We start from the raw sequence: 27,478 nt of genomic DNA, 5'->3' as shown, positions 1-27,478 counted from the left end.
AAGAAAGGATCAAGTGAGTTTTAAGTGTTCCCCGGAAATCAGATCTATAAACATATTCTATCTAGCACACTGTTTTAAGCCCATTGTTTTAACATAATAACACTTACGGACTAAAGATACTGCTCTTATGCAGAAATCAAGTGAAATCTTTAGCTGTGTGTAACTACAACTCTTCATTCTACAGTGGTCTTTTCATTCTCTACATTTGCGCTCTTCATCATAAAGTGTGGTTTTAATTGTCACTATACTTTTCTACATGCAGGCCAACTTGTTTTCAGCGATACCAGAGAACCTTAGCAGTGGAAGGGATGTTAGAATATGTCCACTTCAACTTCCCACATATTGCAGAAACCCAGTCTGCATGGTCTTCTAGCTTCTGTTCCAACTATGTTAACTGACAGGTAGGTCATACAATCACAAGGCCACCCTATTCATCGGTCAAGACTCTGAAGGATAAAGCAATATGAGTTTGGCAAGCTACCCTTACAATTATGGTAATCATATTTTCTTACTCAGAATCATAATTTCCAATGCTTTATCAGGGTCTATAAACCTCTCCATGATCTTCTTTGCCTCTCCAATCTCATTTTACATTATTCTTCCCTTCACTTACTGTGCTCCAACCAGAGAACACAGAGAACACTTTGGGAGGCTGAGGTGGGCAGACTGCTTGAGCGCAGGAGTTTGATATCAGCCTAGGCAACATGACAAAACTCTGACTCTACAAAATACCAAAAAAAAAAAAAAAAAAAAAAATTAGCCAGCTGTGGTGGTATGTGCCTGTAGTACCAGCTACTCAGGAGGCTGAGGTGGGACAGTTTCTTGGGGCCCAAGAGGTCAAGGCTGCAGTGAGCTGAGATTGCGCCACTGCACTCCAGCCTGGGTGACAGAGCAAGACCCTGGGTGACAGGGTCGCCCAGGCTGGAGCGCAGTGGCGCAAAAACAAAACAAACAAATAAATGGCCGAAATAGCACAAATTTAATGAACACAAATACACAATTACAGGCCAGGTGCAGTGGTTCATGTCTGTAACCCCAACACTTTGGGAGGCCGAAGCAAACCGATCACCTAAGGTCAGGTGTTTGAGACCAGCCTGGCCAACAGGGTGAAACTCCATCTCTACTAAAAATTCAAAAATTAGCTGGGTGTGGTGGTGCGCATCTATAGTACCAGCTACTTGGGAGGCTCAGGTGGGAGCATCACTTGAACCCAGGAGGCAGAGGTTGCAGTGAGCCAAGATTGCACCACTGCACTCCAGCCTGAGCAACAGAGCAATACTCTGTCTCAAAAAAAAAAATATATATATATATATACACACACACACACACACACAAATACACACACACAATTATGAAATACTAATCAAAGACTAAGCAAAATAAATGCAAAACAGCCCACTTCAAGGTACGTTATAGTCAAACTGTTGAAAACCAAAGATAAAGAACAAATACCAAAAGCAGCAAGAGAAAACTGACATATTAAATACAAGAGAACTGCAGTCTGATTAACAGCTGACTTATTATAAACTATGGAGACCAGAAGAGAGCGGAACTACATCTTTAAAGTACCAGGTGAGAAAAAACTAAATCCAGAATTTTACATCCAGCAAAATATCTTCCAAGAAAGCAAGCAAAATAAAGACATTTTCAGAGTAACAAAACCAGAAAGAATTAATCACCAAAAGACCGGCACTGCAAGCAATGCTAATGAAAGTTCTTCAGGCTAAAGAGAAATTGTGTAAGATCAAACTCAGACCCTCAGAAAAAAATGAAGAGCACTGGAAATGATAAATACCTGAATCAATTCAAAGACTCATTTTTTTCCTTTTTCCATTTTCCTTTTATGTTATTATGAATCCTTAAGTTTTTTTTTTTTTTTTTGACAGGGTCTTACTCTGTTGCCCAGCTTGAGTACAGTGGTGTGATCACAGCTCACTGCAGCCTCCACCTCCTAGGCTCAAGTGATCCTCCCACCTCAGCCTTCTGAGGATCTGGGACTACAGGCGCACCCCACCACGCTTGGCTAATTTTTAAATTTTTTATAGAGGTAGGGTCTCACTGTGTTGCCCAGGCTGGTCTTGAATCCCTGGCCTCAAGTGATCCTGCTTTGTCCTCCCAAAGTGCTGGGATTACAGGCGTTAGCCACTGTGCCCAGCCTTGAACCTTCAAACTTTTAAAGACAGAAATTAAAATACTGTCTTACAGGGTTTATAATGTATTTTTATGTAATAAATACGAGTACCATAACATAAAAGATGGGGTAAATATGGATTTACAAGCTGCAAGATTTCAATATTTTATATGAAGTATATGTCATTAATTATAAGTGGTTTTCATTTATTTTAATCGGCAAAAATTGTATATATTGTACACAACATGTTTTAAAATACATATATACATTGTGGAATGGCTAAATTGAGCTAACATGCACATGCATTACCTCACATACTTATTTTTGTGGTGAGAACACTTAAAATCTACTCTCTTAGTGGGTCTCAAGAATACATACATGTTATTAATTATACATGTATGTTAGTCACAATACTGTACAATAGATCTCATGTAAGTGGTTATTATTAACTGTAAGGGGTTAGTATTAACTGTAGTGGAAAAGTCACAGATGTATATTGTGATCCCTCATAAATGACTAAAGAATAATGTAAAGGAGTGTAGCTAAAAAGCCAACAGAAAATTTAAAATGAAATTCTATATTCAAATAATTCAAAAGAAGGAAGGAAAAGAGTAACAGAGGCACAAAAAAAAGAGACAAGTAAAAAACAAAAAATAAAATGCTAAACTCAAACCCAATATAGCAATAATTCTATGACATGTTACATTAAAGCAATAATTTCATTAAACACACCAATTAAAAAGCAGAGGATGGCAGAATAATTTTTTTTTTAAAAAAAAGCAAAACCCAACTATATGCTGTCTACAAGAGATGCACTTTAAATACAAAGACACAGATAGATTGAAAGTATATGAATGGAAAAAATATATACCATGGAAATAATAAGCATAAAAAGGCTGGATGGCAATATTAATATCAGATAAAATAGAGGTCAAAATGTATTACCAGAAATAAAAAGGGCCATTTCATAATGAAAAAAGGGTCAATTATCAGAAAAACACTGCAATCATATGTGCCTAATAGAGCTTTAAAATACATGAAGCATTTAAAATACATGACAGAATTAAAGTTAGAAACAGACAATTCTATAATTTTTCCTGAAGATTTTATTGTCCCTCTCTCAGCAACTGATAGAACAACTAATAAAAAAATAGGTAAAAGCTTGGGCGGTATAGCAAGATCTCATCTCTATAAAAAGTTTAAAAATTAGCCAGGCATGGTGGCACATGCCTGTAGTCCTAGCTACTGGGGAGGCTTAGGTGGGAGAATCATGGAGCCCAGGAGATCAGGGCTACAGTGAACTATGATCATGCCACTGCCTCCAGCCGCGAAAACAGAATGAGATTCTATCTTAAAACAAACAAACAACCAGTACAGACATAGACTATTTGAACAACACTATAAACCACGCTGACTTAACTGATATGTAGAGAAAACTGTAGCTAACAATAGCAGTGCATCTGGTACATTTTCAGGACACATCATATTCTGGGTCATTAAACAGAGCTGAATAAATTTAAAGATTGGAAGAGTATGTTCTCTGACCACAATGATATTGTTAGAAATCAACTACAAATATTTGGAAATGAAGCAATACATTTCTAAATAATCATTGGATCAAAGAAGATATCAGGAGAAATTAGAAAAAATTTTAATCAAATGATAATGAAAATACAACATAGCAAAATACATGGGATGCAGCTAAAGCAGGGCTTTGAGGAAAACTAATAGCTTTAAAAACCACTGTTTTGGAAAAGGAGAATCTGGTTATCTGAAAAGGTCAACAAAATGTAAGCTCCATAAAGCAGGAATCTTTTCTGTTGGTTCAGTACTCTGCCCCTCAACCTAACACACAGTGGGAACTCAATAAATATTTGGTAAATTAATGAATAAATGGGTAAATGAGTATCTCTTTTGAAGCATGCATTAAATTAGTTGTTAGGGATAAAAGATGATTGGCTCACACAGCTATCCTTAAGAAGCTCTCTGTCTAGTGGAGAAGACACATGCCTACAAATTTCTAAACTAATTTGATAAGTTATATAAATATATAAAGTGATAAGTGAACAAAGAAAATATTAGCTGTATTTGGAAAAATGGGATCAAGCAGGGGTTGGCCTTGAAGAATAAAAATATTCACCAGGGCCGGGCGTGGTGGCTCATGCCTGTAATCTCAGCACTTGGGGAGTCTGAGGTGGGTGGATCACCTGAGGTCAGGAGTTTGAGACCAGTCTGGCCAACATGGCGAAACCCCATCTCTACTAAAAATACAAAAATTAGCCAGGCATGGTGGCACACATCACCTGTAGTCCCAGCTACTCGGGAGGCTGAGGCAGGAGAATCGCTTGAACCTGGGAGGTGGAGGTTGCAGTAAGCTGAGATTGCGCCACTGCACTCCAGCCTGGGTGACAGAGCACGACTCTGTCTCAAAAAAAAAAAAAAAAAAAAATTCACCAGGTGGAAAAATAAGAATGGCATTCCAAGCAAAGGAAACAAGCAATTTAAACAAACATGCAGAAATATGAAAACATATGGAATATTTAGACAATAGTAAGTGGCCTCTGACATTGAAATCTGCCACCTTGTAACTTCTGCTTCCTTGATAAATAATTCGGTCTTGCCCTTAAATTCAGGCTCTGTCAATTTTCTTTTTTCTTTTTTTTTTTTCTTTTTGAGACAGAGTCTTGCTCTATTGCCCAGGCTGAAGTGCAGTGGCGTGATCTCAGCTCACTGCAACCGCCGCCTCCTGGGTTCAAGCAATTCTCCTGCCTCAGCCTCCTGAGTAGCTGGGATTACAGGCCCCCGCCACCAAGGCCGGCTAATTTTTGCATTTTTAGTAGGATGCGGTTTCACCATATTGTCCAGGCTGGTCTTGAACTCCTGACCTCAGATGATCCACCCGCCTTGGCCTCCCAAAGTGCTGGGATTACAGGCGTGAGCCACAGCGCCCAGCCAGGCTCTGTCAATTTTCTAAGTAACAGATAATTGTTTCACACGTAGAAATAATTTTCAAGTGTGTCTATGGCACTTCTGAGAGAGAATAACATATCTATTAACCAAGAGGGCTGCTAAGCTCTTACAAAAAAATATTGTGTAAGTCTTTTTAAAACTATGTCTTAAGCATATCTCTTTAAAGAAATAAAACTATAAAGCAAGAACAACTTGCAAATATCCTTTTCTCACGCTCCTCCTCTCCTAGAACTAAATATACCATTCTTTATGCTCCCAATGTAGAATCCATATTGTTTGTTAGGAGTACTGGTGGGGATGTGTGTGCATCCTCTTTTTCTGTTTCTCTCTATTGAATGAGAAATATAAAGAATTTTACAAACTCAACAGTGAGAAAACAATCCAATTTTAAAAATAGGCAAGGGGAAAAATGGGCAAAAGACTTAAATAGACCACCAAAGAGGTTATATAGGTAATAAGCAGGCACAGGAAAAGATGTTCAACATCATTAGTCATTATGGAAATGCAAATTAAAACTACAATGAGATATTACTACACATCTATTAGGATGGTTAGAAGTAAAAATGCTGACAAAAGCAAGTGCAGTGAGAATATGGAACAAATGAAACACACTCTCCCCCACTGCTGGTGGGCACACAAAATGACACAACCACCCTGGAAAACAGTTTACCATTTTCTTACAAATGCATATTTCCCGTATGACCTAGCAATTCTTAAGTATATGCTCTAGAAAAATGAACACATATTCATACAAAAACCAGTACGCCAATGTTTATGGTGGCTCTGTTCAGACTTGATAGAAACTGGAAACAACTCAAAGGCCCTTCAACTGGTGAATGGATAAACTGTGGTGCACTCATACAATGGAATATACTCAGTAATAAAATGGGATGAATGACTGATACACAAAATAACTTGCATGGGTCTCAAAGGCATTACACTGAATGAAGAAAGCCCATCTCAAAAGGTTACGTGCTTTACTATTCCACTTGTATGACATTCTCCAAAGACAAAACCGTAACGAACGAAGAATGGATCAGTGGTTGCCAAATGTTGGGTTGGGGACACTGCACAAGGGAATTTTGAAGGTAATTGGAATGTTCTATATCCTTAGTAGTGGTTGTTACATTAAACTGTACTGTGTTAAAATACATAGAATTATCTCAAAAATGACAGTTTTTATTGAATGTTCACATATAAAATAATTTTATGAGAGTTCAAGTAAGATAAGGTCCACCCATTGGTTTTGCCTTTTTTTTTTTTTGACAGTCTCACTCTGTTGCCCAAGCTGGAGTGCGATGGTGTGATCTCAGCTCACTGCAACCTCTACCTCCCGGATTCAGGTGATTCTCCCGCCTCAGCCTCCCCAGTAGCTGGGACTACAGGCATACACCACCATGCTCGGCTAATTTTTGTATTTTCAGTAGAGACAGGGTTTCACTATGTTGGCCAGGTTGGTCTTGAACTCCTGACCTTGTGATCCGCCTGCCTCGGCCTCCCAAAGTGCTGGGATTACAGGTGTGAGCCACTGCGCCTGGCCTGGTTTTGCAAATTTACAAGTTATTTTTGCTTGTTGGGATTGGTTGCTATTATACTATGAGAGCTCAGCAGAGAAATACTTCAATGAATACTAAGTACTTATTGCTCAAGGGAAAGAGACCGTCCTTAAGTGCTATATAACTTCTTGTGAATGGACAGTAGTTCTGTGGAATTTCTCCATTTGTCCTTTGACTTTGGATAGGAGGGAAAGAAAATCTCACTTCATAATGTCAAGCCACTGGGAGAGAGAAGTGGGGAAGATAAGAAGGTATTTTATACCTGTCTTCCCTCTGAGGAGTAAACAGTTCAGTGAAATTTTCTAACGTGTGAATAAAAGAAGGCAGAGTCAGGTTGGTGTAACAACCATTGTGTAGGATGCTGGGTCAACACACACCTACCTGGGAAGGTCTCTGGCCTCAGGTGGAAGGCAGGGAGAGTTCTACTAAGGTAGGAGAAGACATTCCAGAGCTAAGTTGGTGTTGACAGCACTAGCAGAAGAGGCATAGACTTCAGTCTTTAAGAGCATGGACTATGAAGTCAAGCTACCTGGGTTCAAACCCCAGCTCTGCTACTTACTAGCTACATGACCTAGGACAAATTACTTAATCTCTATCTGCCTCTATGTATAAAATAGGGGCAACAAGAGTATTTCATAGGGTTGTTATAATATTAAATGAGTTGACACATGTAGAGTACTTAGAATACATTTTTGCATATAGTGCATGTATAAATAAATATAAGCTGTAATTAAGCTATTGTTATTATTCTTGTTGTTGCTGTTTCTAATAAAAATTACCAAAATAAATCCAAGTTTAACAAAATTCCTATGTGCTGTCTCAACAGTTGTGCAAATTAGCACTGAATAATTAATTAGAAATTAGTGTTTAATTAATATTTGCTTTTTAAATCGTGAAAGAATCTGTAGCATAGAATCATGAATTTATTTTTTTCTTTAGCTATAGCGTCTCACTCTGTTGCCCAGGCTGGAGTGCAGCGGTGCGATTATAGCTCACTGGAGCCTTGACCTGGGCTCAAACAATCCTCCTATCTCAGCCTCCCGAGTAGTTGGAAGTACAGATGCACACCACCACATCTAGGTAATTTTTCAACTTTTTATAGAGATGGGGTCTCATTATGTTGCACAGGCTGGTCTTGAACTCCTAGCCTCAAGCGATTATCCTGCCTCAGCATCTCAAAGTGCTGGGATTACACAGGCATGAGCCACCACACCCAGCCTAGAACTGTGCATTTCTATGACATTTTTGGGTTGTTCGTGCAGACAGCAGCTTCTAGAGAAGGCACACACTCTCACTACTGGGACTCAAGCACATTTATTGTGGCTGCCAGCACAGGATTGAGGAGGAAAAAGTTGGTCTCTGTAGTATAACCTTGCATTTTCAAATCAATATTATAAAACAACATACAGAGTAAGACAAGACTGGCCTGCTCCCTGCATTCAAAAACTTTAGCATCACTGTGGGCTCAGTGGCTTTAATAAAACTGCACAAATCGGAATATTTAAATTATATTGCTGAATTTATATAGGAAAAAGTTTGATTTTAATATTTTAATAAAAACCCCTGCCACCTCAATATTTGCCTTCAAATACAAATGGTTAAAAACTGAAATGTCAGATCTGCTTAGGAGAGCCCCCATTTGTGAGATTCGCTGAAGTTTTCTCCATGACATAATCCTAGTGCTTTTCAGATCCTGCCAAAATCATTGCTTTAACCTGTAATGGATTTTCTTACTTCTGTTTCTGCAGGTAATTAATCTGAAGAATACGACTGGGAGACTTCTTGGCAGCAGCGTGAGCTGTCTGAGGTTCTTAACCTTCTTGTGTACAGAAAAGACCAGTGTTGTTCAAATGACTTTACACTTCAATTAAGCTGGGGGAAAAACTGATTAGCATAATGAAAAACAAAGCCTAAGGCTTGCTTTAACCAACACAAACCATTTGAATCTCCAAGCATTTCATAGGATTCCACAGCACAAGATGTGAAATTTCATCTGAATTTCATCAAAGAAAACCTCAGGTTGGGAATGCAGCACCAATAAAACTTTAACAACTTATTTATTTTAAAGTCATTTTTGCTCCTATACCTCTCAAATCTACCTGTGGAGGTCATTAAAACAGTGTCAATAATTGAGCTTTAGCTTTTTTTCCCCCAAGTTTTTACTTTCTTGTCTATTATCACTTTATAGTGTTAAAGGGAGGTTTGAAGAAGACAATATTCTCTAAACTTTTACCTCTTGGGTTTTCTAAAACTTTTGTGTGAACTGGAGCTCCGGCTGGGCTGGGCACCTGCTCCTTTCCTGATCTGTTTACACATGGCAGTGTGTAACTGCGTCTGTGGGGCGGTGTCTCTATCTCAGCATCGGGGAACGATCTCCCGGGTTGTGATCTCGCAGCACATGCTGACTCTATGGGCACAGGGTAGACAAGATCTAATCGGAGGGAAAACTGAACCCCCAGTGGTGCGAGGCATTGATGCAGATGTCTTAGCTGGCCAACCACTCTGAAAGCCACTCTGCAGCCTCTGCCAACAACCCTTCTCAGGGCTACACGTTCCAACTTCATGGCATTTTGTCAAGGGCCAAACACTGTTGAGACTAGTCTAGTAAGGGTTACCTATACTGCCCTGTCTGGGTCCTGGGGCTTTAGAGGCACAACAGAGAGAGCACTGATTTGGGACTCAAATTGAGCAGTAGCCAATTCCTAATCTGTCCCCTGTTAGCTATGTGACCTAATACCACCTGCCTTCTGACGTTCCTGTGAAGATAAATGTTAACGTGTATGAAACTTCTAATACTATGATGGCACACAGACACTCAACACAAATGGTACTTGAGCCTTACTAGAATCCATTATTATGAATATACCTGTTTTGTTTATAAGAGCAAAAAGCAAACATAGATCTTCAGTGAAATCAACGATTAACAATAATTATTGAACAAATTCTGCAAATACTGTGCAGTTCTCTCTCTGCAGCACCTCTGGCCAAGCTGAGGAAATGTGATGTCAACCTTAAGATAAGGCATGGTTTGATGCCACACGAGCCCTCTCACTTGGCAGCACACGACCAGTGGCAAAAGGACAGGCTAAGTGTTACCTCTCACAGCCTCCAGCTCCAAATTAACTCTCATGAGAACCCAGCCAAGCACTGGCTTCTTTCTGAGTTTCAAGGGATGCCATGGGTCTGGGCAGCCCCTACATCACCCCCCAGTTTCAGAAGCAAAAAGAAGACCTCGTAGCTCTGCTTTTACCGTAGGTCCTCATGTAGCTATTTACAGATCTGACTTTGAAGTTTAATTACTTTTTTTCTTACTGTAAAAAACAGAGCAAAAGGGTTTCCGGTAACGTGATGTGTTTTACTCTATTAAAAGGTGAGAGAAGCATGCTTTTTTCTCCATTCATGTGATTATCTCATTATCTAGGAATAAAAACAGGCCCTTGACTCTGCAAATCTTCCGGTAATACTAAGACATTGTTATCTGAGTGCTATTCCCGGAGGTTAAAGGGGCCTAGTAATTTTAAAAGGTTAACTTAGAATCTGTTCCCTTTATCTTGAGATGTTCTTAGTTTATTTTCTTTAATTATTTAAAATAATCATAGCACCAAAACAATAATAGCCACCCTTGATGCACCAGCCGCTGTGTGTCGGGGCCTAAGCTTTGCGGTGCAGTGTCCCCACGCCCAATGTCCCCATGCCCAGTGTCCCCACGCCATACAGTGCCCTCCCACAGAGGTGCCGTCCTCATGCCACAGATGAAGTAGGAGAACCTGAGTTTCTGGTCCACCTTGCCTAAGATTGCATGGCTAGAATGTGGCCAGCCGAGGGTGAGCTGTGAGCCTAGGCTCTTTTCACCATGTGAGTTCTCCATCCAAATGACAGGTGTTAACATTCCAGTGAGATTTCTGTGGTACTAAGTAAAATACACATAGAATTTTTACATCATTTTGCCTTTTCCAAAATATTACACAAATGCTATTTAGAAAAAAAACTTACCGGATTTAGTAGTTTAAAACCAATCATTTAAGCAATAACAAATAATAACCCTTTGCTCAATAATTTGCAGATAAACATCTCACATAAAGCAGACTTTCATATTATACGTTGTTCACGGAATAGTTATACTCTATTGTCATATTCAGAGTCATTCTATTAGTATCCAATAGCAAAAGAAACATACAAGCAATCAGTACAGAGAAGCAATTAACTGTCATTGCTCTGTCACTTGCAGGCCTGGATTTCGGCCTTGCTGTCAGGTTTGCAGCCCTGCGTACCACTCCTGGCTGGGCTCCAGCTTTATTTCTGTTCTCAGACTCCCAGTTCTCCTCGGATCATCTGGGTCAGTTAGGAACCCTGTGTCCTGCTCACCTCCAAGCTGGACCTGCCACAAGAGCTCCGGCTCTGACGTTCATCACTTCATAGAAAATGACAAGACTCGATCCCACCTCAAAATAAACCTGTTTCAAATGAAGCTCATGAACTAATGTTCACATAATTGAATCTTAAAGAGCTCTACAACAACCCTTGCCTGATATAAAAATGTTGTCATTGAATATTGATTAAAAGAACTTCAGCAGAGCCTCTTGAATCTGGAAAGAAATGGTATAAAGATCTTTTACAAGCCTTAGGTTGGATAATGGTGGTGACGGAGATGAGAAAAAATACTCAAGATCACCCTAAGAGGCAACATGTGACTGTGTTTACCTTGGATAACATGGAGTTTAAAGGAAACAAACTTTCAGTTTAATTCGGTACAATGATATTGAGCATCCTTCTGGGGCAGACCTAGTGCCGGGCAATGCGATCTTCCCAATCCAAGGGCACTCAGTCTAGCAAGAAGAGACTGGCCAACAAATAACCATAATAGAAATGTAGGAACACAGATGAGGGATCAAATCAATAGCTCCCACCCTGCCCCAACTGTTATATGCCAGAATCATAAGCTTGCCAGAAAGTAATATGAGGACTAGACAGATAAAGATCAAAACACAGGTGAGTACAGAACACAACTTCAGGCCAGTTACTAGGTTTCAATTAATGAATTGTAATTGAAAACAAAAGAGGAAAAATAAGAACAATCATCTGTAGAAAGACTGGCCATGAAATTCTCTAGTTGAGTATTTAGGGAATTTGCTAATTACCTTATCTTGACCTATCCTGGACTCTCATTTCATTTTGCCTAACCACAGTTATCAAGTCAACAAAGACATCCTGTGGAGCCCTGGAGACTTTGAAATCTTTGGAATGTTTACTAAATACTACAAACATGCACGCACACATGCACACACGCACTCCCCAACCTTTGCAGAAATGCTCTTGTTTCTGTCAGAAACTAAAAGACCTGGGCACTTGAAGATTGTTGATAGCTTTCCCCAACTCCACTTTACAGTTTTAAAGCAAACAAGAGATCCTGCAGCTGAGCAGAAAATAAATTCCTGATAACATGTGAAGCGCTATGCTTTAAAACTTGGCCTTTTGCTATGAGGCGCAGTAGCTGCACCATACCCAGGGCAAGGGTGGCTCACCAGGCTCTGGGACAGCTTGGATACGAAAAAGAAAAAAAAAATTACAGCTTTTTAACAATGATCCTGGCAAGACACACGAGGTTGCCAAATCTTAACCATGAAAGGAAAGATTAAATTATGCAGATGGGGAAGGGGAGAGAAGACAATGAGCATTAGAGTAAAACTTGAAAAAGATCTAAAACTGTCAGTCTAAATTTTATTTTACATGAAGACTATTGCAACTTTCACTTGTTACATCCGTCATACATTCTAGATAGACATCCTCACTTTATAAGCTAACTTAACAAAAAGTATCTAAAAAGGTAGCTTTAATGATTTTTTATTTTATACCATGGTTTCAAAATCTTTCAGCAAAAAGAATAAAATAAAAGCTATTATTATTTAAATTTTTTCTACTAACTTCTATTAGTACAATTTTTTTTCTATTTAAAGTACTATATGGTTACATCATCCAAAAAATTAGTTGTCTTCCTGACTTAATAATTTGATTAGTTTCAGACAATATTCCCCGCATAAGAGCCTGTCCTTTAATAATCGAGATAAAAATTGGAAAAGCACAGAGTAGCCGGGCATGGTGGCTTATGCCTGTAATACCAGCACTTTGGAAGGTTGAGGTGGGAAGACTGGTTGAGCCCAGGAGTTCAAGACCAGCCAGGGCAGCATAGTGAGACCCCGCCTCTACAAAAAATTTAAAAAATTAGCTGGGCATGATGGTTCATGCCTTTAGTCCCAGCTACTTGGGAGGCTGAGGCAGGAGGACTGTCTGAGCTCGGGAGGTTGAGGCTGCAGTGAGCTGTGATTGCACCACTGCTCTCCAGCCTGGGGGACACAGTAAGCCTCTCTCAAAAACAAAACAACAAAACAAAAAGAAAAGCACAGTTCAAATGGTTTAAAATCACCAATGGGGCCAAAGCTAGATACCTAGTTTTCCAAGAAAAAACTTTCTAAAACAGGCTGGTGGTACTGCTTCAGGACAAAACAAGAGATATGTTCAGCTATGGAAGATATTAAAATACCTAGGTTTTTATGGTAGAACTTGTCTAAAAGGTGGAGCTACAACAGTTTAAGGTTAGAATCTAAAGGAAAGTTTGAGTTCTAACCTCCCATCCACATTCCTTGTTACTGTAAAAATTTTTTAAATCATTTCGACATTCTGTAGCTACTTTTTAAAAAGTGCCATCAACTTCTGCTTCCAGCCAAGATGGAGTAACAGTGATTAGATTACCATCCTACCTTAAACAGCTAAAAGAACAGACAAAATATATTAAACATCAGCTTTCAAACACCTGGACACCAGACAATGAGGAAGAGTGATCAATGAAAGATGGTGAACAAAAGAGGTGAACCCTAGGACTAGCCCAGCAGATAGTCTGGAGAGTTTCCAGGATGTGAGGCAGGGAGGGAACCCAGGTAAAGCCTGAGTCTCCCTAAGTTGCTGAGACACACGGCTGGAAGTCCAGGGCAGCCAAGACGATTGGGGTGCGCAGAGAGGGTAATGGAGAAGAGAGCATTGACAAGAGAAAAAACTGCAGAGATCTGGAAAGAATACCCTCCCACACCCTGCCCTCAAGTCTTCTGGTGAGTACTTATCAGCATTTACATGTGAGGAAATTACCCAAGACTGAAAAAAAAATCATCCAAAAAAAAAAAAAAAAAAAGAAAATTAGAGAGAACAATTACCAGAGCTCACCTAGAGCTGGGAATAGTTCCTGATACCCTGACACCATCAGGCAGAGTGGAAAACCTCATAATCCACAGCCTCATGGAAGGAGAGGACTCAGAGGATGTTGCCCGAGACTAAATCCTACTCTGGTCCCCCTAACAAACTTAAGAGCAAGACTCAAAAGGATCAAAATGTCTCCAAGTAACCACCCCCAGTACAAAGCTCGAAATATTTATAGGAATTCAAAAATATCCAGCACCCAACAAGGCAAAATTCACAATGTCTGACCTCCATGAAAAAACAACTGGACATTCAAAGATGCACAAAAATATGACCCAAAATAAATAAAAGAATCAACCAAGCAAAACTAACCCAGAAATAACACAGACAATAGGATTAGTAGACAAGAACAATTAAATAGTTATTATGACTGTACTATATACATTCAACATCATACCGCGAGTCCTAGCTAGTGCAAAAAGTCAAGAAAAGGAAGTAAAAGGTATACAGACTGGGAAGAAAGAAACAAAACTGTCTGTTTGCAGATGATATAAATGTCTATGTAGAAAATCCCAAAGAAGTGACAAAAAAACACCTCTTATAACACTGTTACATGATACAAGGTTAACACAAAAAAGTCAACTACTTTCCTACAAACCAGCAACGAACAATTGGAATTTGAAATTTAAAACACAATGGCATTTATAATAGTACCAGAAATGAAGTAGGTGCATATAAATCTAACAAAATATTTACAGGATTTATATGTAGAAAACTAAAAAATAATAATAATAAAAGAAATTAAAGAAGTTCTAAAGAAACGGAGATATATTCCATGTTCATGGATTAGAAAACTCATTACTGTTATGATGTCAATTCTTCTCAATTTGATCTACAGATTCAATGCACTCCCAATCATAATTCCAGCAAGCTATTTTGTAAATATCAACAAAGTGAATTTAAAGTTTATATGCAAAGGCAAAAGACCCAGAATAGCCAACACAAAACTGAAGAAGAGTAAAAAGCTGGAGAACTGACACTACCTGACTTTAAGACTTATAAAGCTATAGCAATTAAGACATCATGTAATTGGTGAAAGAACAGGCACACAGATCAATGGAACATAGAGTCCAGAAATAGACCCATACAAATACAGTCAACTAGTCTTTGACAAAGGAGCAAAGGGAATTAAACAGAGAAAGGAGAGTATTTTCAGCAAATGGTGTTGGAAGTATTGAATGTCCACATGCAAAATAATGCATCTAGACACAAACCTTTCACAAATACTAACTCAAATTAGACAGAAAGGAAAATTAGAAAGTATTTCTAACTGAATGAACATAAAAACACAGCATATCAAAATTTGTGAGGTGTCGTTTAGAAAGAAATTTATGTCACCCAACATCGACATTAGAAACGAAGAAAGGAGAAGGAAGTAGGGGTATAGGGATGGAGAAGGAATGATCTCAGCATCCACTTAAGAAAACCAGACCTTCAGGAACCCAAAGTATGCAGAAAAAAAGGAAGCAATATACATTAGAGGAAAAATCAATGAAACAGGAAAAACATTGGAGAAAATTAATGGAATGAAAAGCTAGTTCACTGAGAAAATAAAATTTGCAAACCTATAGCCAAATTGATCAAGGAAAAAAAAGAAAAAGGACATAAAATATCAATATCAGAAATAAGAGAACTGACATTACTACAGATCGATATTGAAAGGATAAAGGAATATTTTTAAAAACTTTATGCCAATAAATTCAGTAACTTAGATAAAATATACACATTCTTGAAAGAAAAAAAGTACCAAAGCTCATGCAAGAAGAAATAGATCTAAAGAGTCCTATTAAAGAATAGAATTTGTAGTTAAAAACCTTTCCACAGGCTAGGTGCGGTGGCTCACACCTGTAAATCCCAGCACTTTGGGAGCCTGAGGCAGGCGGATTGCTTGAGCTCAGGAGTTTGAGACTGGCCTGGGTAACAAATGAAAACCCCATCTCTACAAAAAAAAAAAATACAAAAATTAGCTGGGTGTGGTGGTGCACACCTCTAGTCCCAGCTACTAGGGAGGCTGAGGTGGGAGGATTGCTTGAAGCCGGGAGATAGAGGTTGCAGTGAGCCAAGATCACTCCACTGCACTCCAGCCTAGGCGACAGAGCCACACCCTTTCTCAAAACAAAACAAAAACAAAAACAAAATCTTTCCACAAATCACTGATAACCTCACTGGTGAATTCCACCAAATATTTCAGGAAAAAATAATATTAATTCATACAAACTATTTCAGATAACTGATAAGGAAGAAATATTTCTCAACTCGTCTATTAGGCCAGCATTACTCTAATATCAAAATCAGACAAACACATTACAAAAAAAGAAAACTACAGACAAATATCCCTCATGAAAATAAATGCAGGCCGGGCACAGTGCCTCACACTTGTAATCCCAGCACTTTGGGAGGCCACGGCAGGTGCATAACCTGAGGTCAGGTGTTTGAGACCAGCCTAACCAATCTGGTGAAATCCCATCTCTAATTAAAATGCAAAAATCACCTGGGTGTGGTGGCATGCACCTGTAGTCCCAGCTACTCAGGAGGCTGAGACAGAAGAATTGCTTGAACCGGGAGGTGGAGCTTGCAGTGAGCCGAGACCACACCACTGCACTCCAGCCTGGGTGATAGAGCAAGAGTCTGTCTCAAAGGAAAAAAAAAGAGCAAACATTCCAAAATTTTAGGAAATGAAAGTCTTACATAAAAAAGAATACATCAAGACCTATTAATAGGTTTATTCTAGGAATGGTTTAACATTCAAGTATCAATGTAATCTGTATTTACAGACTAAAAAAGAAAAATCAGGTAGTCAGGTCAATAAATGCAGAAAAAGCATTTGACAAAATCCAACATCCATTCCTGATAAACACTCAGTAAATTAGAATAGAAAAGGACTTCCACAATCTGATGAAGGGTGTCTATAGAACACCTACAACAAATATCATACATTTCAATATTATCTTGGAGGTTTTAGTCAGTGAAAAATAAAAAGAAATATCAGCTCTCTAGATTAGAAAGGAATAAGTAAAACTGCCTTTGTTCGCAAATGACATGGCTGTCCGACTAGAAAATCGAAGGAATCCTCAAAGAAGTTACTAGAACTAATAAGTAAGTTTATCAAGGTTGCAGGATAGAAGATTAAGACATAAAAATCAATTGTATTTCTATATACTTGCACCAAACAATTGGGACTATTTACATTATCAAAAATATGAAATGCTCAGGGATAAATATGGCAAAAGATGTTCAACATCTGCACACTAAAAAGTAACACTGCTTTTACTCTCAGAAAATACTGTTGAGAGAAAGCAAAGAAGACCTAAATAAACAGAGAGATATACTGTGTCTGTGGGTTGGAAGACTCATTGTAGTTCATTACTGTTAAGCTAACAATTTTCCCCACAGAAAAATTTAATGTATAGATTCAATGCAATTAATAAAAATCCCAGCAGGATTTTTGTAGAAACTCAATAGCAGATCCCAAAATGTACATGGAAATGCAAAGAACCTAGACTAGCCAAAACTTTGAAAAAGTGCAAAGTTGAAAGACACACTGCCCAACTTAAGTGACGGTCATCAAGACAATGTGGTAATAGTGTAAACAGATCAACAGAATAGAATAGAGAGTTAAGAAACAGACCGATACCTTTATGGGCAACTGATTTTTAACAAAAGTACAAAGGCAATTCAGTAGAGAAAAGACAGTCTTTTCGACAAATTAGGCTGGAACAATTGCATATCCATACCCACACACACACAAAAGAACCTCAATCCATACATTGCACCATATGCAAAAATGAATTCAAAATGGATCACAAACCTAAAAGTAAGAAACAAAACTATAAAACTTGTAGAAGAAAACTGAGGAGGAAATCTTTATAACCTTGATTAGGCAAAGGTCTTTAGATATGACAGCAAAACCCCAATCCATAAAAACAAAACAAAACTTACTGAATACTATGCTCACTACCTGGGTGTCGGGATCAGTCATACCCCAGACCTCAGCATCATGAAATATACCCATGTAACAACCTGCACATGTACCCCTTGAATCTAAAATAAAAGTTGAAATTATTTTTTAAAAAGAAAAAAATGGTAAATTAGATTTAAGAACTTCTGCTTTTCAAAAGACACTGTTAGGAGAGTGAAAAGATAAGCCACAGAACACAGAACAAGAGAAAATATTTACAAATCACATATCTGATAAAGAACTTGTATCCAGAATATACGAAGCATTCTCAAAGCTCAACAAGAAAGTGAATAACCCAACTTTAAAATGAAGCAAAAGATCTAACAGAGACTTGGCCAAAGAAGATATACAGATGGCAAATAAGCATATCAAAAGGTGCTCAACATCATTAGTCATTAGGGAAATGCAAATTAAAACCGAAATGAGTTATCACCTCACGCCCGTTAGAAGGTCTGAAAATAAAAAGATGGACCACACCAAGTTTTGGTGAGCAAGTGAATCAGCAATTGCATCTCTGACACGGCTGTGGGGATGTCAGGTGGTACAACCACTTTGGCAGACAGCTAAACACACACCCACTATTGAGTCCGGCCATTCCATGCCCAAGTATTTCCCCAAGAGAAATGAAAGCCTCCATCCATACAAAGACATGGACACAAATGTTAAAAGCAGCTTTATTTGTAATAGCCAAAAACTACTGGGACATTTGGGAAACAGCCCAAATGTCCATCAACAAGTAAATGGATAAATAAACTGTGGTAGGTCCATACAATGGCACCCAGTGATAAAAACATATTAACATTGATACAAGCAACAGCACGGATGAATATCAAAATTGTGCTGGGTGAAAGCAGCCAGAAAATAGAGTACATTCTGCATGATTCCAGTTACATAAGATCACACAAAATGCAAACTAATCAATAGTGACAGGTCAGTAGTTGGAGTGGAGGGGGGCAGGGAGGGCTGACAAAGGGGCACAAAGAAACTTTAGGGGCAATGAACATCTTCATTATCTTGATTGTGGTTATGGTCTCATGAACACACACAGATGTCAAAACTTATCAAATTGTTCATTTAAATATGCTCAGATTATCATAGGTTGATACCTCGAGAAAGCTTTTTTGTTAAGGGGAGGAAGCGGCAAAAAAAAAAAAAAATCCCATCATTCAGCAAAAAATGAAAAAAAAATTGTATAGTTGTTAATGATTTCAGCAAACCTACTCAACTGTTGGAAGATACCATAAATCCTTCATGGAATGAGGCAGGATATTAAAAATAAGAAAATATTCAGTTTGGACAAAGAAAAAACGATGTATTGAACTGTGTTTGGATCTATAGGTTGCAGCAGATTTTTTTTCTTAATGAACTAGTTCATTTAAAAAAAGAAAATAGTTGTATTGCAGGCCAGTATACTACATATTTCAGCAGCCAGCACAGAAGTGTATGCCTCATACCATTTTACTTTCTTAGAATAGCTTTCAAAATCTCACTGAAAATTCCTGATGCCAGATTCCACACAGGATGAGAAGCCCTGGCCCACAGCTGCTTATGGGAGCAACAAGAGTGATGCCAGTGGGCCCAACGATGGGGGAGTCCCCTACCGATGCCTTTCCAAGGTACCTGTCCTGGGTCCCTGGAGCAGCTGTACCCTCTCCTGGCTCTCTTTCCATTATAGTTCAGAGAGTGAGACTACGACCGGATGATCAATGGAATCATTTGCAGAATATTCAGATCTACCCAAGAAAACATTTGCCTTTCCACTTCAAAGCCCTGCTCCAAATCCCACACCAAAATACACTGGAAAACACTGCTCAGAGTATGTTTATAAAACATTACCACTTTTTAAAGAGCATTCACATAACATGAATTGACAATCTAGTTCTCTAATTTTTAAAATACACTTGAAAGGGATTTGAGTTGTTGAATTTTCCAGAGTGAAAATTTGGGATTTAGGGAGGCACTGAGAGGGCCCTTAGATGACACAGGACAGTATTCTTGATCCAGGTGACACTGGTGGCTGAGTTTTAAAGAATCAAAAGGAGTTGGTCAAAGAGAGAAAAGAGACATCTGACAAAGGGCCCGGTCTGGACAGTGGTCCCACATTATCGGCAGTCTGATTCTTTGAGTACTATTTGAAGTTTAATCCAAAACAGGCACAGTGGCTCACACCTGTAATCCCAGCAATTTAGGAGGCTGAGGTGGGCGGATCACCTGAGGTCAAGAGTTCGAGACCAGCCTGGCCAACATAGTGAAACCCCGTCTCTACTAAAAATACAAAACTTAGCTGGGGGAGGTGGTGGGTGCCTGTAATCCCAGCTACTCGTGAGGCTGAGGCAGGAGAACTGCTTGAACCCGGGAGGGGGAGGTTGCAGTGAGCTGAGATCGCACCACTGCACTCCAGCCTGGGTGACAAGAGCTAGAGTCTGTCTCAAAAAAAAACCAAAAAAACAAAAAGGCAAAACATGAATGCTACAAAAAGTGCAAAAAAAAGCCAAGAAAGCAGGAGGGAAGAGGAAACGATGATTAAAATAACATTGTCAATCTAGCACCGTCAAAGAATAAGCTTCCTGGAAAGCCAGGTATTAGGAAGGGTCCACCCTTTCAAGTAGCACCCTTTTTTCTTTTAAATTTCAACCATTTTGTTCAATAACAAAAAGATAAACAACCCAATTTCAAAATGGGCAAAGACCTTAAATAGATGTTTCTCTAAGAAGATATACAAATGGCCAACAAGCACATGAAAAGACGCTCAACATCACTAGTCATTACAGAAACGCAAATTAAAGCCATAATGAGCTACTCCTTCACACATACTAGAATGGCTATCATAAAAAAAAATGAAAATAACGAGCATTGGCAAGAATGCGGAGAAATTAGAACCCTTGTGCACTGCTGGTAGGAATGTAAAACGGTACAGCCATTGTGGAAAACAGTTTGGCAGATCCTCAAAAAGTTAAACATAGGATCATCATATGATCCGGCAATTCTACTCCTAGGTAGACACGCAATAGAACTGAAAACAGGGGTTTGAACAGATATTTCAAAGCTATGTTCAAAACAGCATTATTCACAATAGTCAGAAGGTGGAAACAACCCAAATGTCCATGGATGGATGAACGGATAAGTAAAATGGGACCTAGCCACATAATGGAATATTACTTGGCCATAAAGGAATATAGTTCTGGTAAGCGGATGGAACCTGAAAACATTATGCTAAGTGAAATAAACCAGTCACAAAAAGACTAGTATTGTATGAGACAAATATTATATTTCATCTAAGTCACTACTGCAGAGTAAGGTGAGGCACACGGAGTAGGCAAATTCAGAGACAGAAAGCAGACCGCGGGTTACCAGGGGCCGGGAGGCGGGAGGGATGGGGAGGTGCTGCTTCGTGAGTACGGAGTTTCAGTTTGGGGTCATGAAAATTTTGGAAGTAGAGAGTCGTGATGGTTGCACAATATTGTGAATGTAATTAATGTCACTGAATTTGTACACTTAAAACGGTTAAATTCACAAATTTTGTTACATGTATTTTACCACAATTTAAAAATAGCAAAATAATTCAACCATTTTGAAAGACTGGCTTTCAAGAAAGTGATATATTCATTCAAGTGTTCACTCAACAAGCAATAATGAAGAGAACCTTCTGGGCCAGAGACTTTGTCGGGTGAGGGACAGATGCTGTCACTCATGAGAGTCCAACAGCAAAGAAACAGGCAGAGGCCCTTCCAGAGGCACTGAGAGGGGCCCTGGATGACATAGGAAAGCATTCTTGGTCCAGGTGACACTGGTGGCTGGGTTTTAAAGAATAAAAAGGAGTTGGTCAAACAGAGAAAAAGGGGTGCCCAAAGAAGGGCCCAGTCTGTACAATGGCCCCCCATTAACCACAGGGGATACATTCCAAGACCCCCAGGCGATTCCTGGAACTGCGGATGGCACTGAACCCTATATACACTGTGTTTTTTCCTAGACAGTTGAACAACACTGGTTTGAATTGCGTGGATCCACTTCTATGTGGTTTTTCTTCTGCTTCTGCCACTCCTGACAGCAAGACCAATGCTTTCCTCTTCCTCCCCCTCCTCAGCCTACTCAACGTGAAGATGATGAGGATGAAGACCTTTATGATGACCTGCTTCCACTAACAGAATAGTAAATACATTTTCTCTTCCTTATGATTTCCTTAATAACATTTTCTTTTCTCCAGCTTATTTGAAGAATACAGCATATAATACATATAACATACAAAATATGTGTTAATCAACTGTTTATGTTACTGGTAAGGCTTCTGGTCAACAGCAGGCTATTTGTAGTTAATTTCTGGGGAATCAAAAGTAGATTTTCAACTGTGTGGGGGTTAGCACCCCTAACCCCTGTATTGTTCAAGGGTCAAGTGTATATACATACCTATGGTGACCTATGATGATGTTTAATTCATAAATTAGGCACTGTAAGAGATTAAGTAATAATAAATAACTAATAATAAAATAGAACAATTATAACAATATGCCAGCATCACTACTCTTGAGCTTTGAGGCCACTACTGGTAAAATAAGGGTTCCTTGAATACAAGAACTGTGATACCATGACAGTCATTTGATAACGGAGACTCCTATTAAGTGACTCATGGGTAGGGGCGTCTACAGTGTGGGTACATGGGACAAAGGGATGAAAGCAGACAGCACAAGGTTTCATTCTGCCACTCAGAATGGCATACAATTTAAAACTTAGAAATTGCTTATTTCCGAAATTTTCCATTTAATATTCTCAGACTGCAGCTGACTGTGGGTAACTGAAACTGCAGAAAGCAAAACTATGAATAAGGGAAGACTGCTGTATAAGAATAGCGAACAGAAATATTCAAAACAAAAGAGCTAACAAGCATCTGTCTTTTTAATATAAAATGAAATATTGTTGGGTAACACATACATGACTAGAATCATAACAAGAAAGAACTCTAACTCTCAAACATCTATGAAATGACCTTAGATCAAGACCTAGACTGCAAGCACACTGAAATCTTCAATTCCCTCCATTTCATTCATAGGCAAGAATCCTGCAGAGACAGTTTTCCTATCATACACTAACCATCGCATCTACTGCACCCAGACACCCTGCTGGGTGCTCACGGGACCCATGCCTGCGGGTCTGCACACTCTACAGCAGCATGTTAGCTTGCTAGGGCTGCCATAACAAAGTACTACAGACTGGGGGGCTTAAACAATCCTGGAGGCTGGACATCTGAGATCAAGCTTAGCTTCCTGAGATCAAGGTCAGCAGGGTTCGTTTCTTCTGAGGCCTTTCTCGCTGGCCGTCTTCTCCCTTTCAGGTGGTCATCCCCCTCTATGTGTCTAAGTCTTACCTCCTCTTCTTATAAGGACACCAGTCAGACTGGAGTAGGGCCCACTCTAACGGCCACGTTTTAACTTAATCACCTCTTTAAAGACTCTATTTCCAAGTATAGTCACATTCTGAGGTACTAGGGTTAGAGATTCAATACATGAATTTGGGGTAACACAAGTAAGCCCATAACACAGGGTATTTATAGTACTCATGCCTACTGGGCCCGGATACTCTGCAAGGGTATTTGCATATTACTTGTGGCTACTAGGTGCCGCTACTCTGCTGGGGTACTTCGAGTACTCATACCAGCTATGCTGCCAGGGTACTCACGATACTCAAAACTGGCAAGGTCCAGTTATGCTAGTTTCTTCTGAGGCCTCTCTCGCTGGCCATCTTCTCCCTGTGTCTTCAGGTGGTCGTCCCCCTCTATGTGTCTGTGAGTAATCACCTCTTCTTATAAGGACGCTAGTCAGACTGGGTTAGGGCCCAGGGCTAGTTTCTCCTGAGGCCTCTCTCGCTGCTAATCTTCTCTTCTCATAAGGATGCTAGTCAGACTGGGTTAGGGCCCAGGACTAGTTTCTCCTGAGGCCTCTCTTGCTGGCTGTCTTCTCCCCATGTCTTCAGGTGGTCATCCCCCTCTACATGTAAATACCCCCCAGCGTATTTACAGTCAGTGACTGGCTCCCGGGGACTGCCTGCAGCACTGCTGTATTTATTCTGCACTTAGTACGTGTATAAAATCTGGCGCTGAATGAATGAAAAAAATAAACGGATGAGTTTACTGACACTCTCTGCCTCAAATAGTCTTCTCCATGTGCTGAGCTCCATCCTGCTCTGTCCCTAGTCGAGATGAAGTCCTTTGTTGTGTAGAATATTCCAGTCCTGATGAAGTCCTACCATGAGTTCTGTGCCTGATTTGCTTCCACTCCTTGGTAGCAGTGTGGACTTAATCACATTTATAACATGCATGGAATTCTTCAATAGTCTAGTCTTTTTTTGACTTAAGGTGTTTTGTTGTCTTTTTTTTTTTTTCCCCAAGAAGCAAGGTGATACTAAAATTGGACCGTACCACGGTGTTACACAGCAGTGGCGTTAGTCAATGAACAAAGAAGTGTCCATTCACAATGGGGCAGGGGCTCATTCTCACCAGGCCCATGGGGAACTGTGGAAGGCTGTGGCGTGCTGCTTAAGGAATGATCCTCCAGTGATCAAACTTGGGCCCTTGGAGGAGTGAGTTGGCAAGACTAGAATTCTAACCCTTCTTGGGAATTGTACAGTGCATCCACATAATTTAGTCCTATCCCTTTCTTGCTCAAAATCAATGCATAGGGCTGGGCATAGTGGCTCACGCCTGTAATCCCAGCACTGTGGGAGTCTGAGGGGGGTGGATCACATGAGGTCAGGTGTTCGAAACCAGCCTGGCCAACATGGCAAAACCCCATCTCTACTAAAAATACAAAAATTAGCAGGGCGTGGTGGTGCATGCCTGTAATCCCAGTTACTCGAGAGGCTGAGGCAGGAGAATTACTTGAACCTGGAAGGAGGAGGTTGCAGTGAGTCGAGATCACGCCACTGCACTCCATCCAGCCTGGGTGACGGAGCAAGACTCCGTCTCAAAAAAAAAAAAAAAAATCAATGCACAGAAGCAGACTTTAAATGCTAAAGACTTTCAAGACATACAAAGGTCAACCTCACAATAACTCACATTAAGCCAACACAATTGCCTACTGTTGTACAACGGCCCACCAAAGTTTTCTTGCAGTGGTAAGCATGGATCTCGGCTTGCTTACTGTAAAGTTCAGAGGCAAGACTTTGTAAAAAGTCAGTGCTTCACTGAAAAGAGATGCCTTACATCTAAAATGAGTTATTTTACACGAAAAAACCTTCCCTTATGTCCTCTCCAAGCATATTCACCTCGACTGCTCCCTTTGCAGTCTACGAGCACTCCGAAGGAGAAATCTGTGGCATCTAAGTGGAAATACATGGCAAGGGGCTGGGGCTAGTTATGAACTCAGTAAACTTGCAATAAACTCCTAGTAAGCGCTTAGCGTGGCTCCAGGTGCTGACAATAACAGTTCCTATCCTTCAGGAGTTCAGAGGCTGACAGGAAAAACACAGAAACATAAATTTCCAGACCGTGGTGAGGCTGAAGAGAGGTGAACATAAGGCCTGGGACAGAGAAGACAAGGAGATGTGGTAGAAAGGGCTGAGTCTCGAGTCAGGACACTCAGTTCTGCCCCTTGATAGTATGTGATGTCGGGCAGTAGCTTGATCTCTCTGAGGTACATTCCACCCACAATCCCACTACCGGGTATCCATCCAAAGGAAATGAAATCATTGTATCAAACAGACAGCGGCACCCACATGTTCATCATAGCACTATTCACAACAGCAAAGTCATGGAATCAATCTAAGTGTCCATCAATGAAGGACTGGATAAAGAAAATGTGGTGGCCAGGCACAGGGCTCATACTTGTAATCCCAGAACTTTGGGAGGCCAAGGTGGGAGGATCATTTGAGCCCAGGAGTTCAAGACTGGCCTGGGCAACATAGCGAGACCCCCGTCTCTACAAAACAATACAAAAACTGGCCAAGCATGGTGGCACACACCTGTAGTACCAGTTACTTGGCAGGCTGAGGTGAGAGTATCACTTGAACCCTGGAGGCAGAGGTTGCAGTGAGCTGAGATTGTGCCACTGCACTCCAGCCTGGGAGACAGAGCAAGATCCTGTTTCAAAAAAATAAAAATGACCCTGGAATATTACACAGCCATAAAAAAGAATGAAATCACGTCTTCTTTAGCAACATGGATGGAACTGGAATCCACTATTCTAAGTGCAGTAACTCAGAAACAGAAAATTATATACTGCATGTTCTTACTCATAAGTAGGAGCTAAACAGTCATCCACATGGAAACACAGTGGAATAATAGACAATGGAGGCTCCAAAAGGGTGGAGGGTAGGAGTGGTGGAAGATTGAAAATTGCCTATTGTGCTCACTATGGGGTCCACTGTTCAGGGTACAGTGTTCACCATTCCAGCAATAGGTTCACCAGAAGCCCAAACCTCACCATTATGCAATATGTAACAAACCTACCTGCACTGTACCCCCAAAGCTATTTTTACAAGAAGAAAAAAAAAAGAAATTTTCACTGATAAGACCTGAAAAGCTACTTACTGTGTTGAGGCCAATTACTGACATATATATGTGTGTACATAGTATGTGTATGCAGGGATCCATGCTATATTATTGTGATTTTGATTTGTATTTCCCTAATAAAAATGTGATGCATCTAAAAAATAAATAAATAAGACACAGAGGAAACATGGTGAGAATAACACTTAGCACATAGAGGAGAATGAGGATTAGAGATGATGCATGGAGCCGGGCGCGGTGGCTCATGCCTGTAATCCCAGCACTTTGGGAGGCTGAGACAGGTGGATTGCCTGAGGTCAGGAGTTTGAGACCAGCCAGACCAACATAGTGAAACCCCATCTCTACTAAAAAATACAAAAAATTAGCTAGGCATGGTGGCGGGTGCCTGTAATCCCAGCTACTAGGGAGGCTAAGGCAGGAGAATCCCTTCAATCCAGGAGGCAGAGGTTGCAGTGAACCGAGATCGCGCCACCGCACTCCATTCCAGCCTGGGCGACAGAGCAAGACTCCATCTTTAAAAAAAAAAAAAAAGAGAGATGATGTCCTTGGGGCCTAGTAGCTACTCAATACACCACAGCTGTGGTTGGTTACTTTAGCCTGGAAGAATCAGGGAAAGCTTCCTGGAGGAAATGGTGCCTGACTCCAGTTTAAGTAGAGAGATACCAAGTGACAGCCAGGCTACACACTCTGTCCCTTCAGTCACTGTTTTAGTTCTTTACCGTACTCAACCCTCCAGGGAACTCTCTTGTTCACTTATCTGCTTGCTTGCCCACTGTCCCTCTCCCACCAGAATGCGAGGACTTGTTTTGTTGGTTTGTTGCCTTCACTGCTCTTTCCCAGAGCCTAGAAGTGGGCTTGGCATGCTGGAGACAATCTACGCAGGAAGAATGAACAAACACGCTCTAGCGCTTTCATGGTCCAGGCTCTAACTAGACATTGGTTCATTTGTTTCTACAATGATTAAGACTGTTAGGATCGGTATCATTTGATACTTTATCCAATTTTATAGATCACAGAAATTCAGGCTCAGAGAGGACGTCCAGACCCGAAGTGTAATCCAGGCTGCATCACACTAAGCCTGGTGACCCTCCTGCAACACTGCACTCCACCGGAAATGCCTG

General features: G+C 40.1%; 1 protein-coding gene across 3 annotated transcripts in view; it reads right to left on the bottom strand.

Moving 5' to 3' along the window:
• Window positions 1-27,478, bottom strand: part of EML1 (EMAP like 1) — a 206,038-nt gene that overhangs the window by 91,797 nt on the left and 86,763 nt on the right. The gene's annotated exons all lie outside the window — the stretch shown is intronic.

This window comes from Pongo pygmaeus, chromosome 15 (genome assembly GCF_028885625.2).
Source record: "Pongo pygmaeus isolate AG05252 chromosome 15, NHGRI_mPonPyg2-v2.0_pri, whole genome shotgun sequence".
NCBI classification, from domain to species: domain Eukaryota; kingdom Metazoa; phylum Chordata; class Mammalia; order Primates; family Hominidae; genus Pongo; species Pongo pygmaeus.
The sequence above is the reverse complement of the archived record's forward strand: the minus strand, read 5'-3'. Positions and strand labels throughout refer to the sequence as shown.